The 25,905-nt window shown below is 55.6% G+C and overlaps 1 protein-coding gene across 2 annotated transcripts in view; it reads left to right on the top strand.

The window, feature by feature from the left end:
- The window catches only part of FUBP3 (far upstream element binding protein 3), a 303,302-nt gene that overhangs the window by 258,663 nt on the left and 18,734 nt on the right, over positions 1–25,905 (top strand). The gene's annotated exons all lie outside the window — the stretch shown is intronic.

Below are 25,905 nucleotides of genomic sequence, written 5' to 3'. Positions count from 1 at the left end.
GTGTGGGGTGGTTGGATATGGAGTTGTGTGTGTGTGGTGGGGATATGGAGTGGTGTGTGTTTGTGGTGGATATGGAGTGGTGTGTGTGTGGTGGTTGGATATGGAGTGGTGTGTGTGTGTGTGTGGTGGTTGGATATGAGTGGTGTGTGTGTGGTGTTGGATATGGAGTGTGTGTGTGTGTGTGGTGGTTGGATATGGAGTGTGTGTTGTGTGTGTGTGTGGTGGTTGGATTGGAGGTGTGGTTGGATATGGAGTGGTGTGTGTGTGGTGGTTGGATATGGAGTGGTGTGTGTGTGTGTGTGTGTGTGTGGTGGTTGGATATGGAGTGGTGTGTGTGTGTGGTGGTTGATATGGAGTGGTGTGTGTGTGGTGGTTGGATATGGAGTGGTGTGTGTGTGTGTGGTGGTTGGATATGGAGTGGTGTGTGTGTGTGGTGGTTGGATATGGAGTGGTGTGTGTGTGTGGTGGTTGGATATGGAGTGGTGTGTGTGTGTGTGTGTGGTGGTTGGATATGGAGTGGTGTGTGTGTGTGGTGTTGGATATGGAGTGGTGTGTGTGTGGTGGTTGGATATGGAGTGGTGTGTGTGTGGTGGTTGGATATGGAGTGGTGTGTGTGTGTGGTGGTTGGATATGGAGTGGTGTGTGGGTTGGATATGAAGTGGTGTGTGTGTGTGTGGTTGGATATGGAGTGGTGTGTGTGTGGTGGTTGGATATGGAGTGGTGTGTGTGTGGTGGTTGGATATGGAGTGGTGTGTGTGTGTGTGTGTGTGTGGTGGTGGTTGGATATGGAGTGGTGTGTGTGTGTGTGGTGGTTGGATAGTGGTGTGTGTGTGGTGGTTGGATATGGAGTGGTGTGTGTGTGGTTGGATATGGAGTGTGGTGGATATGAAGTGGTGTGTGTGTGGTGGTTGGATATGGAGTGTGTGTGTGTGTGTGGTGGTTGGATATTGGAGTTGGTGGTTGGTTATGAGTGGTGTGTGTGTGGTGTGGATATGGAGTGGTGTGTGTGTGTGTGGTGGTTGGATATGCAGTGGTGTGTGTGTGTGGTGGTTGGATATGGAGTGGTGGTTGGATATGAAGTGGTGCATGTGTGGTGGTTGGATATGAGTGGTGTGTGTGTGTGTGGTGGTTGGATATGGAGTGGTGTGTGTGGTTGGATATGGAGTGGTGTGTGTGTGTGTGGTGGTTGGATATGGAGCGGAGTGTGTGTGTTGTGGTTGGATATGGAGCAGAGTGAGTGTGTGGTGGTTGGATATGGAGTGGTGTGTGGTGGTTGGATATGGAGTGGTGTGTGTGTGTGTGGTGGTTGGATATGGAGTGGTGTGTGTGTGGTGTGGTTGGATATGGAGTGGTGTGTGTGGTGGTTGGATATGGAGTGGTGTGTGTGTGTGGTGGTTGGATATGGAGTGGTGTGTGTGTGTGTGGTGGTTGGATATGGAGTGGTGTGTGTGTGTGGTGGTTGGATATGGAGTGGTGTGTGTGTGTGGTGGTTGGATATGGAGTGGTGGTTGGATATGGAGTGTGGTTGGATATGAAGTGGTGTGTGTGTGGTGGTTGGATAATGGAGTGGTGTGTGTGTGTGTGTGGTGGATATGGAGTGGTGTGTGTGGTGGATATGGAGTGGTGTGTGTGTGGTTGGATATGGAGCGGAGTGTGTGGATGGTTGGATATGGAGCGGAGTGTGTGTGTGGTGGTTGGATAGGGAGCGGTATGTGTGTGTGTGCTTGGATATGGAGTGGTGTGTGTGTGGTTAGATATGGAGTGGTGTGTGTGGTGGTTGGATATGGAGGTGTGTGTGTGGTTGGATATGGAGTGGTGTGTGTGTGTGGTGGTTGGATATGGAGTGGTGTGTGTGTGGTGGTTGGATATGGAGTGGTGTGTGTGTGGTGGTTGGGTATGGAGTGGTGTGTGTGTGTGGTGGTTGGGTATGGAGTGGTGTGTGTGTGGTGGTTGGATATGGAGTGGTGTGTGTGTGGTGGTTGGATATGGAGCGGAGTGTGTGTGGTGGTTGGATATGGAGCGGAGTGTGTGTGGTGGTTGGATATGGAGCGGAGTGTGTGTGGTGGTTGGATATGGAGCGGAGTGTGTGTGGTGGTTGGATATGGAGCGGAGTGTGTGTGGTGGTTGGATATGGAGCGGAGTGTGTGTGGTGGTTGGATATGGAGCGGAGTGTGTGGTTGTTGGATATGGAGCGGAGTGTGTGTGTGGTGGTTGGATAGGGAGCGGTGTGTGTGTCTGGTGGTTGGATAGGGAGCGGTGTGTGTGTCTGGTGGTTGGATAGGGAGCGGTGTGTGTGGTGCTTGGATAGGGAGCGGTGTGTGTGTGGTGGTTGGATATGGAGCGGTGTGTGTGTGGTGCTTGGGTATGGAGCGGAGTGTGTGTGGTCGTTGGATATGGAGCGGAGTGTGTGTGGTCGTTGGATATGAAGCGGAGTGTGTGTGTGGTGGTTGGATAGGGAGCGGAGTGTGTGTGTGTGTGGTTGGATATGGAGCAGAGTGTGTGTGTGGTGGTTGAATATGAATCGGAGTGTGTGTGTGTGGTTGGATATGAAGCGGAGTGTGTGTGTGTGGTGGTTGGATATGGAGGTGTGTGTGTGGTTGGATATGGAGTGGTGTGTGTGTGTGGTGGTTGGATATGGAGTGGTGTGTGTGTGGTGGTTGGATATGGAGTGGTGTGTGTGTGGTGGTTGGGTATGGAGTGGTGTGTGTGTGGTGGTTGGGTATGGAGTGGTGTGTGTGTGGTGGTTGGATATGGAGCGGAGTGTGTGTGGTGGTTGGATATGGGGCGGAGTGTGTGTGGTGGTTGGATATGGAGCGGAGTGTGTGTGTGTGGTTGGATATGAAGCGGAGTGTGTGTGTGTGGTGGTTGGATAGGGAGCGGTGTGTGGTGGTTGGATAGGGAGCGGTGTGTGGTGGTTGGATAGGGAGCGGTGTGTGGTGGTTGGATAGGGAGCGGTGTGTGTGGTGGTTGGATAGGGAGCGGTGTGTGTGTGGTGGTTGGATAGGGAGCGGTGTGTGTGTGGTGGTTGGATAGGGAGCGGTGTGTGTGTGGTGGTTGGATAGGGAGAGGTGTGTGTGTGGTGGTTGGATAGGGAGCGGTGTGTGTGTGGTGGTTGGATAGGGAGCGGTGTGTGTGTGGTGGTTGGATAGGGAGCGGTGTGTGTGTGGTGGTTGGATAGGGAGCGATGTGTGTGTGGTGGTTGGATATGGAGCGGTGTGTGTGGTGGTTGGATAGGGAGCGGAGTGTGTGTGGTGGTTGGATATGGAGTGGTGTGTGTGTGTGTGGTGGTTGGATATGGAGTGGTGTGTGTGGTGGTTGGATATGGAGTGGTGTGTGTGTGTGGTGGTTGGATGTGGTGTGTGTGGTGGTTGGATATGGAGTGGTGTGTGTGTGAGTGGTGGTTGGATATGGAGTGGTGGTTGGATATGAAGTGGTGTGTGTGTGGTGGTTGGATATGGAGTGGTGGTTGGATATGAAGTGTGTGTGTGGTGGTTGGATATGGAGTGGTGTGTGTGTAGTGGTTGGATATGGAGTGGTGTGTGTGTGGTGGTTGGATATGGAGTGGTGTGTGTGGTGGTTGGATATGGAGTGGTGTGTGTGTGTGTGTGGTTGGATATGGAGTGGTGTGTGTGTGGTGGATATGGAGTGGTGTGTGTGTGTGGTGGATATGGAGTGGTGTGTGTGTGTGTGTGTGGTGGTTGGATATGGAGTGGTGTGTGTGTGGTGGTTGGATATGGAGTGGTGTGTGTGTGGTGGTTGGATATGGAGTGGTGTGTGTGTGTGTGTGGTTGGATATGGAGTGGTGTGTGTGTGTGGTGGTTGGATATAGAGTGGTGTGTGTGTGGTGGTTGGATATGGAGTGGTGTGTGTGTGTGTGGTGGTTGGATATGGAGTGGTGTGTGTGGTGGTTGGATATGGAGTGGTGTGTGTGTGTGGTGGTTGGATGTGGTGTGTGTGGTGGTTGGATATGGAGTGGTGTGTGTGTGAGTGGTGGTTGGATATGGAGTGGTGGTTGGATATGAAGTGGTGTGTGTGTGGTGGTTGGATATGGAGTGGTGGTTGGATATGAAGTGGTGTGTGTGTGGTGGTTGGATATGGAGTGGTGTGTGTGTGTGGTGGTTGGATATGGAGTGGTGTGTGTGTGTGTGTGTGTGTGGTTGGATATGGAGTGGTGTGTGTGTGTGTGGTGGTTGGATATGGAGTGGGTGGTGGTGGTTGGATGTGGTGTGTGTGTGGTGGTTGGATATGGAGTGGTGTGTGTGTGTGGTGGTTGGATATGGAGTGGTGGTTGGATATGAAGTGGATGTGTGTGTGGTGTTGGATATGGAGTGGTGTGTGTGTGTGTGTGTGGTGGTTGGATATGGAGTGGTGTGTGTGGTGGTTGGATATGGAGTGGTGTGTGTGGTGGTTGGATATGGAGTGGTGTGTGTGTGGTGGTTGGATATGGAGTGGTGTGTGTGTGGTGGTTGGATATGGAGTGGTGTGTGTGTGGTGGTTGGATATGGAGTGGTGTGTGTGTGGTGGTTGGATATGCAGTGATGTGTGTGTGGTGGTTGGATATGGAGTGGTGTTGGATATGAAGTGGTGCATGTGTGGTGGTTGGATATGGAGTGGTGTGTGTGTGTGGTGGTTGGATATGGAGTGGTGTGTGTGGTGGTTGGATATGGAGTGGTGTGTGTGTGGTGGTTGGATATGGTGTGTGTGTGTGTGTGTGGTGGTTGGATATGGAGTGGTGTGTGTGTGTGGTGGTTGGATATGGAGTGGTGTGTGTGGTGGTTGGATATGGAGTGGTGTGTGTGTGTGTGGTTGGATATGGAGTGGTGTGTGTGTGTGGTTGGATATGGAGTTGTGTGTGTGTGTGGTGGTTGGATATGGAGTGGTGTGTGTGTGGTGGTTGGGATATGGAGTGGTGTGTGTGGTGGTTGGATATGGAGTGGTGTGTGTGGTGGTTGGATATGGAGTGGTGTGTGTGGTGGTTGGATATGGAGTGGTGTGTGTGGTGGTTGGATATGGAGTGGGTGTGTGTGTGTGGTGGTTGGATATGGAGTGGTGTGTGTGTGTGTGGTGGTTGGATATGGAGTGGTGTGTGTGTGCGTGGTTGGATGTGGTGTGTGTGTGTGTGTGGTGGTTGGATATGGAGTTGTGTGTGTGTGGTGGATATGGAGTGTTGTGTGTTTGTGGTGGATATGGAGTGGTGTGTGTGTGGTGGTTGGATATGGAGTGGTGTGTGTGTGTGTGTGTGTGTGTGTGTGGTGGTTGGATATGGAGTGGTGATGTGTGTGGTGGTTGGATATGGAGTGGTGTGTGTGTGTGTGTGGTGGTTGGATATGGAGTGGTGTGTGTGGTGTTGGATATGGGAGTGTGTGTGTGGTGGTTGGATATGGAGTGGTGTGTGTGGTGGTTGGATATGGAGTGGTGTGTGTGGTGGTTGGATATGGAGGGTGGTGGTTGGATATGGAGTGGTGTGTGTGTGTGTGTGTGTGTGTGTGTGGTGGTTGGATATGGAGTGGTGTGTGTGTGTAGTGGTTGGATATGGAGTGGTGAGTGTGTGTGGTGGTTGGATATGGAGTGGTGTGTGTGTGTGGTGGTTGGATATGGAGTGGTGTGTGTGTGTGTGTGTGTGTGTGTGGTGGTTGGATATGGAGTGGTGTGTGTGTGTGTGGTGGTTGGATATGGAGTGGTGTGTGTGTGGTGGTTGGATATGGAGTGGTGTGTGTGTGTGTGTGGTTGGATATGGAGTGGTGTGTGTGTGTGGTGGTTGGATATGGAGTGGTGTGTGTGTGTGTGGTGGTTGGATATGGAGTGGTGTGTGTGTGTGTGTGTGGTGGTTGGATATGGAGTGGTGTGTGTGTGTGGTTGGATATGGAGTGGTGTGTGTGTGGTGGTTGGATGTGGTGTGTGTGTGGTGGTTGGATAAGGAGTGGTGTGTGTGTGTGGTGGTTGGATATGGAGTGGTGGTTGGATATGAAGTGGTGTGTGTGGTGGTTGGATATGGAGTGGTGTGTGTGTGGTGGTTGGATATGGAGTGGTGTGTGTGGTGGTTGGATATGGAGTGGTGTGTGTGTGTGTGTGTGTGTGTGTGTGTGGTGGTGGATGTGGTGTGTGTGTGGTGGTTGGATGTGGTGTGTGTGTGGTGGTTGGATATGGAGTGGTGTGTGTGGTGGTTGGATATGGAGTGGTGGTTGGATATGAAGTGGTGTGTGTGTGGTGGTTGGATATGGAGTGGTGTGTGTGTGTGTGGTGGTTGGATATGGAGTGGTGTGTGTGGTGGTTGGATATGGAGTGGTGTGTGTGTGGTTGGATATGGAGTGGTGTGTGTGTGTGTGTGGTGGTTGGATATGCAGTGGTGTGTGTGTGTGGTGGTTGGATATGGAGTGGTGGTTGGATATGAAGTGGTGCATGTGTGGTGGTTGGATATGGAGTGGTGTGTGTGTGTGTGGTGGTTGGATATGGAGTGGTGTGTGTGTGTGTGTGGTTGGATATGGAGTGGTGTGTGTGTGTGTGGTGGTTGGATATGGAGCGGAGTGTGTGTGTGGTGGTTGGATATGGAGCAGAGTGAGTGTGTGGTGGTTGGATATGGAGTGGTGTGTGGTGGTTGGATATGGAGTGGTGTGTGTGTGTGTGGTGGTTGGATATGGAGTGGTGTGTGTGTGGTGTGGTTGGATATGGAGTGGTGTGTGTGGTGGTTGGATATGGAGTGGTGTGTGTGTGTGGTGGTTGGATATGGAGTGGTGTGTGTGTGTGTGGTGGTTGGATATGGAGTGGTGTGTGTGTGTGGTGGTTGGATATGGAGTGGTGTGTGTGTGTGGTGGTTGGATATGGAGTGGTGGTTGGATATGGAGTGGTGGTTGGATATGAAGTGGTGTGTGTGTGGTGGTTGGATATGGAGTGGTGTGTGTGTGTGTGTGGTGGATATGGAGTGGTGTGTGTGGTGGATATGGAGTGGTGTGTGTGGTGGATATGGAGTGGTGTGTGTGTGGTTGGATATGGAGCGGAGTGTGTGGTGGTTGGATATGGAGCGGAGTGTGTGTGTGGTGGTTGGATAGGGAGCGGTATGTGTGTGTGTGCTTGGATATGGAGTGGTGTGTGTGTGGTTAGATATGGAGTGGTGTGTGTGGTGGTTGGATATGGAGGTGTGTGTGTGGTTGGATATGGAGTGGTGTGTGTGTGGTGGTTGGATATGGAGTGGTGTGTGTGTGGTGGTTGGATATGGAGTGGTGTGTGTGTGGTGGTTGGGTATGGAGTGGTGTGTGTGTGTGGTGGTTGGGTATGGAGTGGTGTGTGTGTGGTGGTTGGATATGGAGTGGTGTGTGTGTGGTGGTTGGATATGGAGCGGAGTGTGTGTGGTGGTTGGATATGGAGCGGAGTGTGTGTGGTGGTTGGATATGGAGCGGAGTGTGTGTGGTGGTTGGATATGGAGCGGAGTGTGTGTGGTGGTTGGATATGGAGCGGAGTGTGTGTGGTGGTTGGATATGGAGCGGAGTGTTGTGGTGGTTGGATATGGAGCGGAGTGTGTGGTTGTTGGATATGGAGCGGAGTGTGTGTGTGGTGGTTGGATAGGGAGCGGTGTGTGTGTCTGGTGGTTGGATAGGGAGCGGTGTGTGTGTCTGGTGGTTGGATAGGGAGCGGTGTGTGTGGTGCTTGGATAGGGAGCGGTTGTGTGTGTGGTGGTTGGATATGGAGCGGTGTGTGTGTGGTGCTTGGGTATGGAGCGGAGTGTGTGTGGTCGTTGGATATGGAGCGGAGTGTGTGTGGTCGTTGGATATGAAGCGGAGTGTGTGTGTGGTGGTTGGATAGGGAGCGGAGTGTGTGTGTGTGTGGTTGGATATGGAGCAGAGTGTGTGTGTGGTGGTTGAATATGAATCGGAGTGTGTGTGTGTGGTTGGATATGAAGCGGAGTGTGTGTGTGTGGTGGTTGGATATGGAGGTGTGTGTGTGGTTGGATATGGAGTGGTGTGTGTGTGTGTGTGGTTGGATATGGAGTGGTGTGTGTGTGGTGGTTGGATATGGAGTGGTGTGTGTGTGGTGGTTGGGTATGGAGTGGTGTGTGTGTGGTGGTTGGGTATGGAGTGGTGTGTGTGTGGTGGTTGGATATGGAGCGGAGTGTGTGTGGTGGTTGGATATGGGGCGGAGTGTGTGTGGTGGTTGGATATGGAGCGGAGTGTGTGTGTGTGGTTGGATATGAAGCGGAGTGTGTGTGTGTGGTGGTTGGATAGGGAGCGGTGTGTGGTGGTTGGATAGGGAGCGGTGTGTGGTGGTTGGATAGGGAGCGGTGTGTGGTGGTTGGATAGGGAGCGGTGTGTGTGGTGGTTGGATAGGGAGCGGTGTGTGTGTGGTGGTTGGATAGGGAGCGGTGTGTGTGTGGTGGTTGGATAGGGAGCGGTGTGTGTGTGGTGGTTGGATAGGGAGAGGTGTGTGTGTGGTGGTTGGATAGGAGCGGTGTGTGTGTGGTGGTTGGATAGGGAGCGGTGTGTGTGTGGTGGTTGGATAGGGAGCGGTGTGTGTGTGGTGGTTGGATAGGGAGCGATGTGTGTGTGGTGGTTGGATATGGAGCGGTGTGTGTGGTGGTTGGATAGGGAGCGGAGTGTGTGTGGTGGTTGGATTGGGAGCGGAGTGTGTGGTGGTTGGATTGGGAGCGGAGTGTGTGGTGGTTGGATTGGGAGCGGAGTGTGTGGTGGTTGGATTGGGAGCGGAGTGTGTGGTGGTTGGATTGGGAGCGGAGTGTGTGGTGGTTGGATAGGGAGCGGTGGGTGTGGTGGTTGGATAGGGAGCGGTGGGTGTGGTGGTTGGATAGGGAGCGGAGTGTGTGTGTGTGTGTGTGTGTGTGTGTGTGTGTGTGTGTGTGTGTGTGTGTGTGTGTGTGTGTGTGTGTGTGTGTGTGTGTCTGGTGGTTGGATAGGGAGCGGTGTGAACTCCGTCCTCCACGCTCAGTCAGGCCCTGGACTTCCTCCACTCTGGCTAGGGCATGTATCCAAGCTGCATCGTGAAGGCCCTATGTGACTGCTGGCCTATCGAATCAAAACACCAGAGAGGTTTGTTTTTTATTACTGAAACCAGGTGTAACCCCTCTTTTACAGCCTGCCTACTCTTCTTTTGTTTGTAGGCGTCACCCTGTGTGTGAGCCACATTTGTTCTTTTCGTTGATGGCTTCCACGTCCTTCTGAAGCTCTGAGCACCAGTGATTCCTCAATGACTTGCCCTTGTGCGGATAATTGTCCAGACACTGGTGGTGAATCAGACTTGGATTGCATCGTGCAGAGTTCGGCTGGTCCCCATTTTCATAGGCTTCAAGTGAATCTGCATATTCAGCAGTGGTACCTGCCTGGGCCTTCGTTGCGGAGGCCCTGCCTGGGCCTTCGTTGCGGAGGCCCTGCCTGGGCCTTCGTTGCGGAGGCCCTGCCTGGGCCTTCGTTGCGGAGGCCCTGCCTGGGCCTTCGTTGCGGAGGCCCTGCCTGGGCCTTCGCTGCGGAGGCCCTGCCTGGGCCTTCGCTGCGGAGGCCCTGCCTGGGCCTTCGCTGCGGAGGCCCTGCCTGGGCCTTCGCTGCGGAAGCCCTGCCTGGGCCTTCGCTGCGGAGGCCCTGCCTGGGCCTTCGCTGCGGAGGCCCTGCCTGGGCCTTCGCTGCGGAGGCCCTGCCTGGGCCTTCGCTGCGGAGGCCCTGCCTGGGCCTTCGCTGCGGAGGCCCTGCCTGGGCCTTCGCTGCGGAGGCCCTGCCTGGGCCTTCGCTGCGGAGGCCCTGCCTGGGCCTTCGCTGCGGAGGCCCTGCCTGGGCCTTCGTTGCGCAGACCCTGCCTGGGCCTTCGCTGCGGAGGCCCTGCCTGGGCCTTCGCTGCGGAGGCCCTGCCTGGGCCTTCGTTGCGCAGACCCTGCCTGGGCCTTCGTTGCGGAGGCCCTGCCTGGGCCTTCGCTGCGGAGGCCCTGCCTGGGCCTTCGTTGCGGAGGCCCTGCCTGGGCCTTCGTTGCGGAGGCCCTGCCTGGGCCTTCGTTGCGGAGGCCCTGCCTGGGCCTTCGCTGCGGAGGCCCTGCCTGGGCCTTCGTTGCGGAGGCCCTGCCTGGGCCTTCGCTGCGGAGGCCCTGCCTGGGCCTTCGCTGCGGAGGCCCTGCCTGGGCCTTCGCTGCGGAGGCCCTGCCTGGGCCTTCGCTGCGGAGGCCCTGCCTGGGCCTTCGCTGCGGAGGCCCTGCCTGGGCCTTCGCTGCGGAGGCCCTGCCTGGGCCTTCGCTGCGGAGGCCCTGCCTGGGCCTTCGCTGCGGAGGCCCTGCCTGGGCCTTCGCTGCGGAGGCCCTGCCTGGGCCTTCGCTGCGGAGGCCCTGCCTGGGCCTTCGCTGCGGAGGCCCTGCCTGGGCCTTCGCTGCGGAGGCCCTGCCTGGGCCTTCGCTGCGGAGGCCCTGCCTGGGCCTTCGCTGCGGAGGCCCTGCCTGGGCCTTCGCTGCGGAGGCCCTGCCTGGGCCTTCGCTGCGGAGGCCCTGCCTGGGCCTTCGCTGCGGAGGCCCTGCCTGGGCCTTCGCTGCGGAGGCCCTGCCTGGGCCTTCGTTGCGCAGACCCTGCCTGGGCCTTCGTTGCGCAGACCCTGCCTGGGCCTTCGCTGCCGAGGCCCTGCCTGGGCCTTCGCTGCCGAGGCCCTGCCTGGGCCTTCGCTGCCGAGGCCCTGCCTGGGCCTTCGTTGCGGAGGCCCTGCCTGGGCCTTCGCTGCGGAGGCCCTGCCTGGGCCTTCGCTGCGGAGGCCCAGGCAGGGCCTTCGCTGCGGAGGCCCTGCCTGGGCCTTCGTTGCGCAGACCCTGCCTGGGCCTTCGTTGCGCAGACCCTGCCTGGGCCTTCGCTGCCGAGGCCCTGCCTGGGCCTTCGTTGCGCAGACCCTGCCTGGGCCTTCGCTGCCGAGGCCCTGCCTGGGCCTTCGCTGCCGAGGCCCTGCCTGGGCCTTCGCTGCGGAGGCCCTGCCTGGGCCTTCGCTGCCGAGGCCCTGCCTGGGCCTTCGCTGCCGAGGCCCTGCCTGGGCCTTCGCTGCCGAGGCCCTGCCTGGGCCTTCGCTGCGGAGGCCCTGCCTGGGCCTTCGTTGCGGAGGCCCTGCCTGGGCCTTCGCTGCGGAGGCCCTGCCTGGGCCTTCGTTGCGGAGGCCCTGCCTGGGCCTTCGCTGCGGAGGCCCTGCCTGGGCCTTCGCTGCGGAGGCCCAGGCAGGGCCTTCGCTGCGGAGGCCCTGCCTGGGCCTTCGTTGCGGAGGCCCTGCCTGGGCCTTCGTTGCGCAGACCCTGCCTGGGCCTTCGTTGCGCAGACCCTGCCTGGGCCTTCGTTGCGCAGACCCTGCCTGGGCCTTCGCTGCCGAGGCCCTGCCTGGGCCTTCGTTGCGCAGACCCTGCCTGGGCCTTCGTTGCGCAGACCCTGCCTGGGCCTTCGCTGCCGAGGCCCTGCCTGGGCCTTCGCTGCGGAGGCCCTGCCTGGGCCTTCGCTGCCGAGGCCCTGCCTGGGCCTTCGCTGCCGAGGCCCTGCCTGGGCCTTCGCTGCCGAGGCCCTGCCTGGGCCTTCGCTGCCGAGGCCCTGCCTGGGCCTTCGCTGCCGAGGCCCTGCCTGGGCCTTCGCTGCGGAGGCCCAGGCAGGGCCTTCGCTGCGGAGGCCCTGCCTGGAATTTGTAATGCGCACAACTACCGCTAAGGATCTCCCAGCACAGGAAATGGGAGCTGCAGTGGACAGCTAAAAAAGCCAATCTCCGGCCTCCACTGCGAGGCCCTGGAATGGAATGGAATGGAGGTACATTTGTAGAGCACGAATTGCTGCCCGGGGGCGTCCAAGCGCTAGGAACCAACAGAGGTGGACTGGTGGAGTAGCTAAACAGATAATTAATGAGGGGTGAAATAGGAATGTCTTTAACTGCTTGCGAAATGAATAAAGGTCAGGGTTGGCTCTAAGATGAAGGGGGAGAGTGTTCCAGGTTTTAGAGGCATTGTAAGTGAACGTCCTGCCGCCAGACCTAGTCTTTTTTTATTCTTGGGGCCGTGGCCATAAAGGCCTGGCTTGAGCGGAGGTTTCTGCTGGGTAGGTAGTGGGTGACTAAGTCACGGGTGATCATAGGACCTGTGTCCCAGAAGGCCTGATGGGCAATGCACATGGCCTTGAAGAGGATTCCCGTTGTAACGGTATGCGTTGTAAAAACATGCGTTTTAACGTCATATATCCCTGACGGTAAACACACATTACAACGCATTTTTTACAACGCACTACCATTACAACAGAACTTTTACAACGCAAATACCATTACAACGCATTTATTTACAACGCATGTTTTTACAACGCAGGTACTTTTACAACGCATACCATTACAACGTAAGTATTGGTAAGTATATAATTATATTTAAAATGTTATATGTTAGGTTTTTTTTAAAGGGGTATTTTAGGGTTTAGGGTCAGTTTTGGGTTTTTGGGTAAAGGGGTATTTTTAGGGTTTAGGGTCAGTTTTGGGTTTTTGGGTAAAGGGGTATTTTTAGGGTTCAGGGTCAGTTATAGGTTTTTGGGTAAAGGGGTATTTTTAGGGTTCAGGGTCAGTTTTGGGTTTTTGGGTAATGGGGTATTTTTAGGGTTCAGGGTCAGTTTTGGGTTTTTGGGTAAAGGGGTATTTTTAGGGTTCAGGGTCAGTTTTTGGGTAAAGGGGTATTTTTAGGGTTCAGGGTCAGTTATAGGTTTTTGGGTAAAGGGGTATTTTTAGGGTTCAGGGTCAGTTTTGGGTTTTTGGGTAAAGGGGTATTTTTAGGGTTCAGGGTCAGTTTTGGGTTTTTGGGTAAAGGGGTATTTTTAGGGTTCAGGGTCAGTTTTGGGTTTTTGGGTAAAGGGTTATTTTTAGGGTTCAGGGTCAGTTTTCAGTTTTTGGGTAAAGGGGTATTTTTAGGGTTCAGGGTCAGTTTTCAGTTTTTGGGTAAAGGGGTATTTTTAGGGTTCAGGGTCAGTTTTCAGTTTTTGGATAAAGGGGTATTTTTAGGGTTTAGGGTCAGTTTTCAGTTTTTGGGTAAAGGGGTATTTTTAGGGTTTAGGGTCAGTTTTGGGTTTTTGGGTAAAGGGGTATTTTTAGGGTTCAGGGTCAGTTTTGGGTTTTTGGGTAAAGGGGTATTTTTAGGGTTCAGGGTCAGTTTTGGGTTTTTGGGTAAAGGGGTACAGGGTAAAAATAAAATAAAATTAAATTTAAATTAAATTAATTAAATGAAATTAAATTAAATACAATTACATTACATTATATTAATTTTAAATAATATACAATTAAAAAAAAAATATATACTTACCAATACTTACGTTGTAATGGTATGCGTTGTAAAGGTACCTGCGTTGTAAAAAAATGCGTTGTAAATACATGCGTGGTAATAGTATTGGCGTTGTAAAAGTCCCGTTGTAACGGTATGCGTTGTAAAAACATGCGTTTTAACGTCATATATCCTTCTCTGACGCACTGGCAACCAATGACGGCTGACCAGGCCAGCTTTTACTGATTGCCTACGAGGAAGGTGGAGCAGTGTGCGAGCCGCACAGTTCTGCACTGTCTGAAGTCTGCGTAAGGTGTAATCTGGAGCGCCAAGGTAAAGGACGTTGTTAAGGTCTAGGCGGGACTGTATCAGACCCTGGATGGCTACCTGCTTAGCTTCCATGGGAAGAAGGGGGGGGATTTTCTTTAACATCCTAAGAAGGCCAAAACAGGTAGCCGAGTTTTGTGGCCTGGATGTTGAATGAGAGGGATCTATCTAGCCACACCCCCAGGCTCTTGATGTTGTCCTTAGGCGCTGGAGGGGTGCCTAGACAGGAGGGCCACAAAGAGTTGAAGAAGCTGGGGTCTGATGCGCCCAGGAGCATCAGCTCCGTTTTGTCCCCATTTAGTTTGAGGGATGATGAGGACATCCAGCTCTTTACCTCCTCTAGGCACTCTTTAAGTCTGCCTGATATTGGCATATCGGCCTCCTGCGCCAATGAGACCACCAGCTGGGTGTCGCCCGCGTAAGAAATAATCTTAACCCCAAATGGACGGACGACCTCAGCCAGTGGCCTCATATAGATAAACAATGCCGGGCTTAAAGAGGAGCCTTGTGGGACCCCGCACCTCAGTGGTCTACTAGTGGACGCTGACTCACCATCGAATACTCGAAAGGATCTGTCTTTCAGGAATGATTTGAACCAAAGCCAGGCTTTATCCTTGATTCCAACACTAGACAGATGGTTCAGCAGGATGTCGTGGCTGACCGTGTCGAATGCTGCGCTAAGATCGAGGAGGATCACTGCCACTGATCCTCCTTGATCTGATTTTTCTGGATTCCATCAAGAGGGCGGATTTGGTTCCATGTTTGGGTCCAAAACCCGTCTGGGTTGGGTCTAACAGTCAGCCTTGCCCGGCCTTCATTGCGAGGCCCTTGACCGGCCTTCACTGCGAGGCCCTTGACCGGCCTTCACTGCGAGGCCCTTGACCGGCCTTCACTGCGAGGCCCTTGACCGGCCTTCACTGCGAGGCCCTTGACCGGCCTTCACTGCGAGGCCCTTGACCGGCCTTCACTGCGAGGCCCTTGACCGGCCTTCACTGCGAGGCCCTTGACCGGCCTTCACTGCGAGGCCCTTGACCGGCCTTCACTGGGAGGCCCTTGACCGGCCTCCCCTGCGAGGCCCTTGACCGGCCTCCCCTGCGAGGCCCTTGACCGGCCTCCCCTGCGAGGCCCTTGACCGGCCTCCCCTGCGAGGCCCTTGACCGGCCTCCCCTGCGAGGCCCTTGACCGGCCTCCCCTGCGAGGCCCTCGACCGGCCTCCCCTGCGAGGCCCTCGCCCGGCCTCCCCTGCTCTTCTGTCTTTTTTGTTACTTTTGCTAGCAGAGGACCAAGCTGGCAAAAATTGACCAGTGCACCCCTTTATCTGAAAGAAACAGGTTAGTATTAGATTCCTTACCTTAGAATATCCCCAGGCGTCAGTCTGTATCCGGAAACTTTTGCGTAGCAGTACCCCTGCGCGTCGGTAGGCGTCGTCTGCAGGCGTCCCCTGCGGCTCCGCGTCGTCGGCGTCATGCGCCGTGATGACGTCGCTGGAGTATATAGACGCCGCCTCCGCGCGCTGACGTCAGTTCTTCTTTTTTCCGCGCCAGTTAGCGCAGATCCGAAGAGCAGTACTCTGGTCTTTTGACCAAGGTTTTTTGATTACTCTAACTCTTTAGGTGCCGGTAGGATGCCCGGTTTTAAAAATTGTGACGGGTGCGACCGCCTGATGTCGGTCACCGACCACCATCGACTCTGCCTCCGGTGCCTGGGCGCCGACCACGACGTGGAGTCCTGCGTCGACTGCTGGGCCTTGACGGGTAAGGCTAGACGGGAGCGGTCCCGCAAGCTGCTCGAGTTCCGGCTGTCGGCCCCGCGCCGGGAGCGGTCCCGGTCCGGCCGAGAGAACGGTTGCGGAGCCGCCACGAGCGCTCCGGGAGTCGTCACCATTCCTCCGGTTCCTCAGGTAAGCGACACAAGAAGTCGGGGCGTCGTCATCGCACCCCGACTCCCCCCGACGCTCGCGCGATGCGGCCGGGGGTTCGGGTGGCCCTGCCCCCGCGTGGGTCGCCGACTCTGCCTGCTCCATACCCGTCGGTCCCTGGGCAAGGCGCGCGAGGAGATAGAGGAGTTCCTCGTGGCCATGAGGGCGCTGTCTCCTCCGACGGGGCCTACGGCGCCTGCGGGCCCGGTGGTCCCGTCCGGGGGCCCGAGCGGTTCGGGTGCTCCGGCCCCGACGCCGCCGGCGGCTCCGGCCCCAGCGCCGCTGGGCCCTTCAGGGTCGACGCTGGCTGGTCAACCGGCCTCTCCGGCGCCGTGCCTCCGACGCCGGCTCCGGCCGGCGTCGGGGCTCCGGCGCCGGCTCCGGGCGGCGCCACCCCCATTCCCTCTCCAACTCCGGAGTCGGACCGGCGTCGTCCGACGCAGAGTCCGGCGCCGATGGGGCCCATTGACCCCGAGGAGCCGGTCTACATCGTTGAATCCGAATATGGTGATGAAGATTATGGAGAGGGTTGGGAGGGGTCTGAGGACCCTCTGTCACGCGAGTGTCAGTACGACGTGGACTGGACAGGTGACTTGGGTGATGCCAGTGGTCTGGACGACTCTCCTAACCCTGGTTTTGTCTCGCCTCCCACTGTGGCGTCGGAGGCTGGGGCTGCTTATTCTGTGGTGCTGATGAGGGCTGCCAAGGCCTTGCGCCTTGAGCTCCCCGTCGCAAAAGTGAAGCCTAACATCCTCACCGAGGTCTTCAAACCGCAGTCATGCCCACAGGAGCCTCTGCTGCCGTTCAATGAAGCCTTGACGGACGTTCTTTTGGGCACGTGATCCAGGCCCGCTTCAGGTTCGCCTGTTGATAGGAACGTTGCCAGGCGCCACCGTCCGTGTTCGGACGACCCTAAGTTCCTGTCCACCCATCCCACCCCTGAGAGTCTGGTGATCCAGGCCTCAACATCCCAATCCGCATTCCCGTCGGCCCCGCCCGACCGGGAATCAAAGAGGTACGACCAGTTTGGCAAAAAGGTCTTCTCGTCCCTGAGTGCGGGACTGCGGTCTTGCAATACCGCATGCCTCTTGGGCCGCTACACCCACTCTCTGTGGGATACGGTCGCGGAGTGTCTGCCGCAATGCCCGCAGGAGGTACGGGACAAGCTCGGCCAGGCTATGGTTGAAGGCCGAGACGCGGCGAGGTATTCCATCAGGTGTGGTCTTGATACGACCGACTCGCTGGGCAGAGCGATGTCCACGACGGTGGCGATTCGTCGCCACGCCTGGCTGAGATCCGCCAATTTTTCGACGGATGTCCAAAATGCCTTGATGGACATGCCGTTCGATGGCAGTCGCCTGTTTGGCGACAAAGCGGACAACGCGCTTGAGCGCTTCAAGGACTCCAGGGTCACGGCTAAGTCCTTGGGTCTCTCGACCCAGCGCCAGCAAACTGGTTCGTTTCGCTCCTTTCGTGGCCACGGAAGGGGCGGTCCCACACGTGCTGCCAGCCACGCACCGCAGAACACTTCTCAACGCGGTGGCGGCCGTGGATTCCGCCGTGGTGGCGGTCGGGGACAGCGGCGAGGTCAGGCCACACCTCCCCCCGCAGCAGCCTCCAAATCCTCCTAGTCCGAGCTTTCAGGCCCATGTGACGCCAGTGGGTGGCAGGGTTCGCCATCACCACTCCCGCTGGCGCACTATCACATCGGACAGGTGGGTGCTGCAGCTCGTCCGAAGGGGCTACTCCCTCCCCTTCGAGACCACTCCTCCAGCCATGCCACCGCAGAACCACCGTGTGTCGGGGGACCACTTGACAATTCTGCAGGAGGACGTTACGGCCCTCTTGGCCAAGGGGGCCATCGAGCGCGTTCCTGGGCCAGAAGTAGGGTGTGGTTGCTATTCCCACTACTTTCTGGTACCCAAGAAGGACAAGGGGGGCCTGCGTCCTATCTTGGATCTATGGAACGTCAACGGCTTCCTCCGGAAGGAGAAGTTCAAGATGTTGACTTTGGCTCAGGTCTTGGCTGCTCTAGACCCGCAAGACTGGATGGTGGCGTTGGACTTGCAGGATGCGTATTTTCACATCCCCGTCCTGCCGGCCCACCGGCGTTACCTGCGGTTCACGGTAGGCCACATGCACTTTCACTTTATCGTGCTCCCATTCGGCCTTACCAGCGCCCCACGGGTGTTCACGAAAGTGATGGCGGTGGTCGCAGCTCATCTGCGCCGGTTAGGGGTTTCAGTCTTCCCCTACCTCGACGACTGGTTGTTGAAGGCGGGCTCGCCCCAGACAGTCGTCCACCACCTTCAGATGACGGCAGACCTCCTGCACGAGCTGGGGTTTTCCATCAATGTGCCGAAATCACACCTGTGTCCCTCTCAAAAGCTCCTTTTCATCGGAGCGGTTCTCGACTCGGCGCAGTTTCGGGTTTATCCTCCGGAACGGCGGGTCCGGGATATTCAGGCTCTGATTCCCATCTTTCAGCCGTTATCCCGGGTCTCGGTCAGGTTGACGCTGCGGCTTCTGGGGCTGATGGCCTCCTGCATCCTTCTGGTGCATCACGCCAGGTGGCGGATGCGGGCTCTGCAGTGGGACCTGAAGTTTCAGTGGGCCCAGCATCAAGGCAACCTCTCCGACCATGTCCTGATCTCGGAGGGCACTGCGAGACAGTTGCAGTGGTGGCTTACGGACCGCGATTGGGTCAGAGGCAGATCCCTCTCCCTTCCCCAACCGGAGCACGTAGTTGTGACGGACGCGTCCCTCCAGGGCTGGGGAGGCCACTTGGGAGAGGCGGAGATCAGAGGCATCTGGTCTCCGGCGGAGTCCCGGCTCCATATCAACATGTTGGAGCTGCGGGCGATTCGCCTAGCACTGAAGGCATTCCTCCCCTTTGTCAACGGGAGTGTGGTGCAGGTGTTCACGGACAACACCACCGCCATGTGGTACTGCAACAAGCAGGGCGGAGTGGGGTCGTGGACCCTTTGCCAGGAGGCTCTGCGCCTCTGGCAATGGCTGGAACGTCAGGGCGTGACTCTGACGGTTCAACACCTGGCAGGTTCTCTGAACGCCAGGGCGGACGAACTCAGCCGTCGGTGCTCGGTGGATCACGAATGGCGTCTGAACTCGGACGTGGCGAAAGGCCTCTTTCTGCAATGGGGAGAGCCTTGGTTAGATCTATTCGCCACAGAAGAGAACGCGCAATGTCATCAGTTCTGCGCGTTGGAGTTTCCAAGACGGCACTCGCTCGGCGACGCCTTTCGACGCGAGTGGAGTTGCGGTCTATTGTACGCCTTTCCGCCTATACCACTTCTGCCCAGAGTGCTGAAGAAGATCAGGCGCGACCGGGCCCAAGTTATCCTTGTGGCTCCGGACTGGGCTCGAAGGTACTGGTATCCTGAGCTACTCAGCATGTCAGTCGGTCCCTCGATCCGCCTGCCCCTTCAGGAGGACCTTCTGTCGCAGCAGCAGGGGACGGTCCTCCACCCGAACCTGTCCAGTCTCCACCTCCATGCTTGGAGATTGAGCGGCGACAGGTGAGGCCATTGGACTTGCCTCCTGAAGTCTCTGATGTGATTCTGGCAGCCAGGCGTCCCTCCACAAAGTCGGTATACGCCTGCCGGTGGAACAGATTTGTGGCATGGTGCACAGCAAAGACTGTAGATCCCCTTTCTGCCCCTCTCTGAGGTTCTACTCTTTCTTCTCTCTCTTGCCCAGCAGGGCTCTGCTCTGGGCACTATCAAGGGCTACCTTTCGGCCCTTTCCGCCTTCTTAAGGCTACCTGATCAGCCATCTTTGTTCAAGTCCCCTATTGTAACAAGATTCTTGAAGGGCATCACTCACATGTATCCACCTGTTCCGTTCGTGATGCCTCAGTGGGACTTGAACCTGGTTCTGACTTTCTTGATGTGCGCTCCCTTTGAGCCGCTTCATTCCTGTCCTCTCCGTCTTCTGACTTTAAAGACGGCCTTCCTGGTTGCCATCACCTCTGCCAGGAGAGTGAGTGAGCTCCAGGCTCTTTCTGTGAAACCTCCTTTCTTGTCCATTCATCCAGACAAGGTGGTTCTGAGAACTAGACCTTCTTTCCTGCCCAAGGTAGTTTCTGCTTTTCACATCGGGCAGTCCATCACCTTACCCTCCTTCTTCCCGCCTCCGCATCCTTCAAAAGATGAAGAGCGGCTCCATCGTCTGGACCCAAAACGTGCGCTTTCATTTTATATGGATCGCACACGCCAGTTCCGGGTGGATGACCAACTGTTTGTTGGTTACGTGGGTGAGAAGAAGGGACGGGCGGTACAGAAACGAACCATTTCTCGGTGGGTCGTCCTGTGCATCAAAGCGTGCTACTCTTTGGCTCGGAAGGAGCCTCCTGTTGGGCTGAGGGCCCATTCCACTCGGGCCACGGCGGCTACTACTGCCCTGGGCCGGGGAGTCCCTTTGCAGGACATTTGCCAGGCGGCTACATGGGCCTCGCTGCACACCTTTGCGAGGCATTACTGCCTGGACAGTCCAGTCCGGAGGGACGGCTTCTTTGGCCGTTCGGTCCTCCAGGATTTTCTGGTGTAGGATTGTATTGGTTCGCAGACCCACCACCGGGGTTGGTATTGCTGGGGTATCTATTCTAAGGTAAGGAATCTAATACTAACCTGTTTCTTTCAGATGAACAAGTTACTTACCTTCGGTAACGATATATCTGTAAGAAACAGTAGTTGGTATTAGATTCCTTACCGCCCCACCCATCCTCCCCGTTCTGCGAACTGATACCTAGGGTTAAGGACATCCCTTTCAGGGCCCTAGTTTCACATGGCACCAGTGTTGGTTCTCACATGGCTCTGCGTGTTCTGGCGCGGAAAGGCTGTGTGCAAAGAACTGACGTCAGCGCGCGGAGGCGGCGTCTATATACTCCAGCGACGTCATCACGGCGCACGACGCCGACGACGCGGAGCCGCAGGCGACGCCTGCAGACGACGCCTACCGACGCGCAGGGGTACTGCTACGCAAAAGTTTCCGGATCCAGACTGACGCCTGGGGATATTCTAAGGTAAGGAATCTAATACTAACTACTGTTTCTTACAGATATATCGTTACCGAAGGTAAGTAACTTGTTCGTTAGTCAAAGTTGGTAGCAGACTATGCCTGCTTACTGTACCCCTAGATGCTAGGGGCGGCCTTCCAACCCCTTCAGAAAATTCTTTTCAGTTTCCCATAGCTGGCGGTGCTTCCTCCTGTGTATGTTCTCTGCTTACTCCTGTGTATGTTCTGTGCTTACTCCTGTGTATGTTCTGTGCTTTCATGCTTGCTAGTTTCACATGGTGCATTGTGACTTGCAGGCTGATGGAGCACTGAATATTTCCAAAAATGCTGGTCCTCTTTCAGCTTGTATGCCTTTTCCTTCTGGAAGTGATAATCGGCTTTCTTGCTGACAAAATGTACCCAGCACTCGTGTCTCATTGCAGACAGTGGGCTCCACTCTGACTTGAGGCTGTGCTATGATTTTCATAGCCGCCCTGTCTAGTTTCGGACAGATGAACACTTACCTGCCCAGTTGCTGCCCATCCTCCGCCCCAGAAAGCCTGTGATGGAAGATGGACTCCCCGTGGACTGGAAGAGTGCTCACATGTCAAAGGTAGCTTGCCTTATGCTTGACCCTGCTTTTCCATCTGTGGCCCTTAGTGACGAGTACATTAACTGCACTCAGGAGCAGCTCGCTGCAGCAGCCAGAGTAGTGATGCCAGAAACAGGCGCCGCCTGGACTCTGGAAGATGTCGCTTGCTGCTGGTCAGTAATAGTTACTATGTATTTGAGACCTATCTGAGAGCCCCCACAGTCATCCATCCAATGAAGCCCAACAGAGTTTTCATGGAGCTGGTGTCCGTACATACATAGAGCCTGTACCTTCCAGTTCGCAGCATATATTTTATGTCCATGAGAATGGACAATTGGCATCTTTGAGACCTGTTCGCTCTGCCAGTGCCTTTCGATCATGCTGTGGAGCATTAACAAAAGGAGAACCAAGAAAATAAGACTGCCTACGAATATGCGTCCGCACTTGGGAAATGCGGCAACCTCGACATTTTGTACTTTCATTCATCATGATGCATGTGCGCGCTGACGTTGGCTGGTGGAGTAGATTTTAACTTTACAGGCTGAGATGAATTGGTTAATAAAAAAATATTTAAATGAAGTAGAGCAAATATGCTTTCATTCATAAAATGGAGGAGACAGCAACAATTTTCTTGCTGGCTATTACAAAGAAAGAAGAAACAAAATAGAACCATTGAAGGTCAAGTGGGGCAAAGCATGGGCGGTTGGCGGTAGTGTGGGGAGAGGGAAGCGCATGAAGGAGTGAGCCACAAAGTATTTGGGAGTTGCACATGTGAGCAGAAGGAAAAGCACACTGGTGAGAGTAACCGTGCGCAAAGGACAAGCACACGACGGAGAAAGCTTAAACACCTGCATTCTCATGGAGTGCCTAAAGACAAATGTAGTGTTGGAGGCATGTGGGCTGCTAAATTCATATCTTAGCATTAGATCGCCGCCTAGTGTTGGGCTCGGATGATTGCACATTGTTGTCCTGGAAGAGTCTTCGAAGTATCCTGAGATAGGTGGCTCCTCCCCTGGACTACAGTGCGCATGGGCATCGGCTCCATCCCCAGATTGTTTTTTTCCGCCATTGGGTTCGGATGTGGTCTCGACGTCTTACTGTCGGAACCAAGTAAAACTAACTTTTAGCGGCCAAAAGGCCTCGATTTTCTTGCGTCGGTATTGTCTGCGCACGGTCTCGAGTCTTCCGTCTCTTGGAGCCGGAATAAGCGGAGTTTTCTTCGCTCTCGGAACTTTGAGGCCTTCTCATCGCGACACGACTGCAAGCCTTTTCGGACATGGAGCGGAGCCCGTTTAAGTACTGCCCGCTCTGTGGGTCCAAGTACCCACACATCGATCTACACCCCGTGTGTAACAAATGCCTTTCGCCTGACCACGACGACGGAAAGTGCAAGGCCTGTGCACAGTTCCGATCGAAGAAGACTCTCAAGCTTCGGCGCGCGGTGCGCATGGAAGCTAAACAAGCGGCCCCGGATCCGGAGAACATCTTCGGCGACCAAGACGAAGAGGACCAGGGTCATCATCTCCAAATCTCCCCACCCGGGACGGAGGTCGAGGCGGATCCGGGAGACGACGACGGAGTCGCGGGTCCAGGCCTTGAATACGTCGACGAGGTAGGAGACGACGATGAGATTTATGGGGCCGCGGCGGATAGCTCAGCGGACGAGCTCTGCCCCGAAGGTTACGAGGATACCGACCGGGACACGGGATCGCCTGTCGGCCTTACCCAAGACCCGTTGCCGCAAGCCACAGCCCCGCTTTCGGGCCCGGCCACGGACTTACTTGCTGGGCAGACTGTTTCGAAACCGAAACCATCGGGATCGACAACACCTAAAATGGCCGACCCGAAATCGAAACTGAAAGTTAAGGACTCGAGTGTCCCTAAGATGGCTGCCGTGCCGGTGAAACCGACGGCGCCTGCTACCCCATCGACTCCGTCGACCTCCGGTCCGCAGAAGTCGAGGAAGTCCGTCGATTCCGATGCTGCGAAATCGAAACCGACGCCAGAGGAGGGGTCCTCCAAGAAAGATGGTCGGCACGGGACAGCGGCTCCGACGCCGTCCAAACCCGCCAAAGTCGGCTCCAAGGAGGCTACGCAGGCACACGGAAAGAAGTCTGTGCCCCGAACGCAGGAATCGGAGGCGGTACAGACGGGATCCGCGCCCAAGACGCACAAGGCCCACAAGGACGTCGGATCCGAGGGGAGAATCAGACCATCCTCGTCGGCGCCGACACAAACTGTGAGTGTGCCGTCCCCCATTGCCGACTCACTGAAAAGGATCAGGGAAAAAGCCTTTGCCCCGTCGGCTCCGATACCATCAACGCAGCCGCGAAAAGACACTCCAGAGAAGCCGTCTGGGAAACTTCTCTTTATTTTGCCGCCGAAGGAGGCGCCCAAGGCATTTTCAACCAAATCGGCACCGAAACAGGTGGTTTCTTCACCGACTGGGCCACTTCCACGTCAGGTGCTCGAATCCGAAGACGATTCGGCGCATTTCATCGACGCTGACACAGGCAAACTGACCCTCTATAAGAGGAAAATAACTTCGGAGCCAGTGGACCCCTATGTCATTCCACTAAAGAAGAAAAGGGTGCCCCTTGACGCCTCAGGCCTCACGGAACCAATCCAGCCTCCTCCGAGACGGAGCCCTACTCCCTCCCCAGACCACTCTGAGGGTGAGGGGTATGATGAGGACGACCAGTACAATTTCCCAATCAATGAACCTGATGTGCAACCGGATTCATTTGATGACACTGGTGACCAGAACACCCAAGGTGCGGGCAGGACCCGCAGCCTTTTAATGCACGGGCATCCCCGACTGAGGATTCAGCAGGTTTTCATGCCCTACTCGAAAGGGCGGCAGCCAATCACGATGTGGACATGCATGCCGACCCTGTGGAGGAAGACTTCCTTTTCGACACTTTTTCGGTCTCTGAAAGGACAGTAAAGACACTGCCTATGCTTAAAGGAGTCCTCAAGCATGCTGGGGACATATTTAAGGAGCCTACGAGAGCGAGAGTGGTCAACCCTCGCATTGAAAAAAAGTACAGACCTGCACCTGCGGACCCCGCATACATTCGGGGACAATTGCCATTGGACTCTCTTGTGGTCGCCAATGCCAGGAAACGTGCCAACTCCCAGACTACGGGTGAAGCTCCTCCCCCGGATAAGGAATCCAAAGTGCTAGAGGCAGGGGGCAAAAGAGTAGCTGCACAGGCATCAAACTTCTGGCGCATTGCCAATACACAGGCGCTCTTGGCGCGTTATGATAGGGCGCACTATGACACCCTAGAACAGATCGTACAACACCTGCCTCCACAGTTCCAAGAGGGCACGAAAATGCTTATCGAGGAAGGGAAGCTAATCTCAAACGCAGCCATCAAGTGTGCACTTGATGCTGCGGACACTGCTGCTAGGGCTATCAACACTAGCGTTATGCTGAGACGACAAGCGTGGCTCCGCATCTCAGGGTTTAAACCGGATATTCAGACGACGATTCTTAATCAGCCAGTCAATCCTGATAGTCTGTTTGGTCCGGATGTTGACACCACCCTAGAGAAAATAAAGAAAGACACGGACACTGCTAAGTCTATGGGGGCCCTACAGTCACAGCAGTTTCGTGGCGGCAATTTTCGTCGCTCAGGTGCACGTGGAGTCACCAGAGGACAATTGGGTCAACAATCCCAGTTCACAAAAGGTGGGGCACAATCCTCGTTCACTAAACAGAACAAGGGAGGTTACAGGAATAACAGCAACAGAGGTCGCGGCAGAGGAAACAACAGCTCCCGCACCTCTACTCCCAACAAACAGTGACTCTCTGTCACTGCCCCCCGACCACCTAACACCTGTCGGGGGGAGACTGCAGCGGTTCCTGCCCGTCTGGAGAAACATCACCACAGACAGGTGGGTGCGACAACTAATCCAGTATGGTTATTGCCTAGAGTTAAAGTCCACTCCACCCAACATCCCGCCAAGGCAACGGCCTATGTCCGCAGAGCACTTGCTCTTATTGCAGCAGGAGGTAGTGGTGATGCTGCAAAAGGGAGCAATCGAGCTCGTGCCGGTGGGGGAGGAAGGCACAGGGGTATATTCCCTGTACTTCCTTATTCCAAAGAAGGACGGTTCTCTCAGGCCCATTCTCGATCTACGTCCCCTCAACCTGTACATACTATCGGAACATTTCCACATGCTTACACTGCAACAGATTCTTCCCTTGCTAAACCAAGGAGACTTCTTAGCAACCTTAGACCTCAAGGATGCTTATTTCCACATTCCACTACACCCGTCACACAGGAAATACCTCAGGTTCACTATTCAGGGCAGGCACTACCAGTTCAAAGTCCTACCCTTCGGAGTCACAACAAGCCCCGAGGGTGTTCACAAAGTGTCTGGCGACAGTAGCGGCGCACCTCAGGAGGCAGAACATCCATGTCTACCCCTACCTAGACGACTGGCTCGTGCAAGCCAAGTCAGAGCAACAGTGCGCCGCAGACATGTCGACTACAATTCACCTTCTTCACGATCTGGGTTTCTCCCTGAACTACCCAAAATCGCATCTTCAGCCGGCGCATGTCCGGCAGTTTCTAGGCGCGACGATCAATACCCTGACGGCCATGGCTCAGCCAAACCAGGTCAGGATAGACAGCATGCAGGCTCTGATCCAAAGGTTCAGGCCGCAACACTCGCTTCCAGCGAGAGTGTTCATGCAGTTGATAGGCATGATGGCCTCCTGCATCTTCATAGTCCCTCACGCACGGCTACACATGCGCCCGCTCCAGGAGTGCTTAGCAAATCAGTGGACACAGGCTCGTGGGCAATTGACAGACCTAGTGTTGGTTA

This window comes from Lissotriton helveticus, chromosome 5_1, assembly GCF_964261635.1.
Source record: "Lissotriton helveticus chromosome 5_1, aLisHel1.1, whole genome shotgun sequence".
Lineage (NCBI taxonomy): Eukaryota > Metazoa > Chordata > Amphibia > Caudata > Salamandridae > Lissotriton > Lissotriton helveticus.
This window is presented reverse-complemented; position numbering and strand designations above follow the sequence as displayed.